This window comes from Cervus elaphus, chromosome 21 (genome assembly GCF_910594005.1).
Source record: "Cervus elaphus chromosome 21, mCerEla1.1, whole genome shotgun sequence".
Taxonomy (NCBI): domain Eukaryota; kingdom Metazoa; phylum Chordata; class Mammalia; order Artiodactyla; family Cervidae; genus Cervus; species Cervus elaphus.
The window spans coordinates 63,010,408-63,013,985 of NC_057835.1; the positions used below are offsets into that span (position 1 = coordinate 63,010,408).

At 42.9% G+C, this 3,578-nt stretch overlaps 1 pseudogene; it reads right to left on the reverse strand.

Moving 5' to 3' along the window:
* Positions 1–2,597: 2,597 nt before the first annotated feature.
* On the reverse strand, positions 2,598–3,317 carry LOC122679114 (annotated as a pseudogene).
* Positions 3,318–3,578: the final 261 nt, after the last annotated feature.

The following is a 3,578-nucleotide window of genomic DNA, read 5'->3' on the forward strand; positions in this document are numbered from 1 at the left end:
GACTGTACTTGGGATGATTTTATGATGTATTTCAGTTATGAAATATAAGACCCAAATTTCCTGGTCAAAAACCAAGGGAATTCTCTGGCAGTCCAGTGGTTAGGAACCCACGCTTTCACTGTGGAGGGCCTGGGTTCAATCCCTGGGCAGAGAATTGAGACTCCGCAAGCCACATGGTGCAGTCAAAAAAAAACAACAAAACAATTCATCTTAATATCGTTTTGGGCTCTGAAGATAGATGTTTATGTCCATAAGATATGGTCACAAATAAGTACAAGACAGCCTATGAAAGCCTCTTTAAAAACATTTAAGAAACTTACAAAATTACAGGGAAGCATAGAAAAGGATTGTAGGGGTTAATAACAGCCTTTCTTTAAGGTGTGCTATTTGGCATGTGGATTATTTTGCACTAAAGGCAATGGAGGCCTTGTAGGCTTAAGAGAAACTACTGCCTCTCCCTTACCTACCTAGAAGAATTAAAATTGGGGATTTTTTCCAGAAAAAGTTATTATCGAGATAAATTTTATCTAAGTAGCCCTATCTATATGGCAGAGTAGACATCTAATTCCCAGCCATCTACTCTTCTTATCATCCTGGAATCTCCCTCCTCTCCTTGGAAGTTCCTATCCCATTCCTCAGCTCCTTTATGCCTCATTCTATGTTTCTGTCTCAACCTTTCCTGGAAATGGGGTTTCCATATGTACAAGTTAAGATATTATTTTCTCTTGTTCTCCTGTCTTACATCAGTCTCATTCTTAGACCAGCCAGAAGAACCTAGAAGGGTAGAGTTAAGCTTTTCCTCCTCCCTGACAGTTTTATAACTCCCAGGGGAGCCAGGGACTTCCCAGGTAAAGAATCTTCCTAGTGGTAAGGAATCTACCTGCCAGTGCAGGAGATGCAAGAGATATGGATTCAGTTCTGGGCCCGGGAAGATCCCCTGGAGGAGGAAATGGCAACCCACTCCGGTATTCTTGCCTGGGAAATCCCATGGACAGAGGAGCCTGGTGGACTTCACTCCATGGAGTCGCAAAGAGTAGGACACAATTGAGCAAGAACATGCACAGGGGAGGCAGAAAACTTTCCCTGAGTAAGCGCTGTTTAAAATATGTCTTGAAGTGCTCATTACATTTTTACAGAGTGAGGTGGCAGAGGTCAGGAGGACACATGTGAAGCAGTGGGAAAGGATAATTGGAGGAGTGAAACTACAAGTGTGTTCTGAGAGGGCAAAAGCTTTCATGTGGCTGAAGAGCAGGGTGTAGGAGGGAGAAAAAGAAGCCAGCATGAGTTGACAGGTCTCAAGTATATGCCAGACATTTTCAGATATCGCCTCATTTAGTCCTTTCAGCAGTCCTTGAGGGGGCGTCTATTGCTGCTATTTTACTAAGGGTACCGAGGCCAAACACCTTCCCTCCATCTTCATGCAGTGCTGAGGGCGAGGTGGAGAGGATGGCAGAAAGTAGATGAGGAGAGGTTGCCCACCAGGTAACCAGTCCACACTCAACTCGGGAAGCACTGGGATTGAAGTCATGCAAGAATTCTGAGCAAGGAATGTCATGATCGCCTCTGACTTTTAGAAAAACACTACTGGTAATGGAAGAGTATTTTTTCTCTCCTTCATTCAATTAAAAATAATTAATATATTGAAATTTTCCTATGGGACAAGACTATATACCAAACCCATAGGAAAAAATGTTTAGGACTAGCCAAATCTCAAGAAATTTACAGTCTCTCTATGTGTGCATATAATGTAGCTTATCTATGCCTTTCTCTACATACATATGTAATTAATTTAGTTAGCTAATTGATTTTTGGTTGTGCCATGAGGCTTGCTGGATCTTAGTTCTCCGACCAAGGATTGAAGCAGAGATCTGGCAGTGAAAATCCCAAGTTCCAACTGTCAGACCACCAGGGAATTCCCTCTATATATTTTATAACATACACACACACACACACATACAGAAAAGTATATAACAGGAGAGTTAAACATTTATATTTTAGTTATCTTTTAGCTCACAAAAACAGTATGATAACATTTTTCTTTTAAAATATTATCTGTAAATTCTGGACATGAATCCTTTATTAGATATATAATTTGCAAACATTAATTTTGCAAGTTAATTTTTATTCTGTTGATAGTGTCTTTTGATGCTCAAAAGTTTTTAATTTTCAATAAGTCCAGTTTGTCTGGTTTCTTTCTTTTTTTTTTGCCTGTTTCTTTGGTGTCTTATCCAAGAAACCACTGCCAAATCCACTGCCATGAAGATTTTTCCTAATTTTTCTTCAAGTTTTTTTTGTTTGTTTGTTTTACATTCAGTTCTTTGATCCATTTGACTAATTTTTGTTTGTTTGTTTTAACTGAATGAGAAATTTTATTACTTTTATGTAGCCTTTTCCAGCTTGGCAATGGGCTTTCCTGGTGGCTCAGCAGTAAAGAATCCCCCCGAAATACAGGAGAGGCGGGCTCGATCCCTGGCTTGGGAAGATCCCCTGGAAAAAAAAAATGGCAACCTAGTCCAGTATCTTTGCCTGGAGAATCCCATGGACAGAGAAGCCTGGTGGGCTACAGTTCCTGGGGTTGCAAAAGAGTTGGATGTGACTTAGCGACAAAACAACACAAAGTGCATTGACTTTGGACCCAGGAAGCTGCCTCCCCAGTAATGGCAGATCTTGTCATATCTGTCATTATAATTGGTCCTGATGGCTTCCACCAGCTTAGCCAGAGTGCCCTTGTCTTCCGAGTTGACTTGTGTGAAGGCAACAGTGCAGGTCTTCCTGTGGAACACACATGCCACCCAGCCTGTCCTTCCCCTCGATGACACAGTAGGGAACCCCCATCTTACAACACAGGGCAGGCAGGAGACCCACCAGTTCAATGGATCCACGTCACGGGCAACCACCACCAGCTGCACCTCCTTGCTCTCCTCCAAGGTGGGGACAGAATCAACGCCTGCTCAAAAGACAGGTGGTTCTTAGTGGGGATGTCCCCTTGGCCTGCAGCTTTTGTCTCAGCTCAGGCCATCAACTTCTGCTGCCTCTCTTACTTCATCTCGGGTCTGCACTTGTGGGCCAGCTTAAGGAGATGAGTAGCTGTCTGGCAGCCCAAGACCTGGCTGAATAGGTTAATCACGGGAGGCACTCTCAGCCGCTTATATAAGGTACTGCATGCCACTGCAGGGGAACGTAGCTGGGCCACTTTATGAAGCGGGTGAGGTCCTTTTAGGGCTGGATGTCCAGTCCACTTTCTCAGCCTCCTGATTCTTCATGACAGCAGGGGCCTAGTCTATCTTTTGCACCTCAGCCTTCTTACCCCTCGGCATCTTGAATGGCCAGTGGAGAGCCCTTGAGCTAATTTTTGTCTGTGGGGTAAAGTAAGGTCCAACTGCATTCTTTTGCATGTAGATATACAGTTTTCTTAGCACCATGTGTTAAAAAGACTGTCCTTTTCTCATTGAATGGTCTTGGCACCTTTGTTAAAAATCATTCTTTCTGGGCTCTCTATTCTCTTCCACTGGTCTATATGTCTGTCCTATGCCAGTACCACATTGATTACTGCAACTTTGTAGTTAAGTTTTGAAATC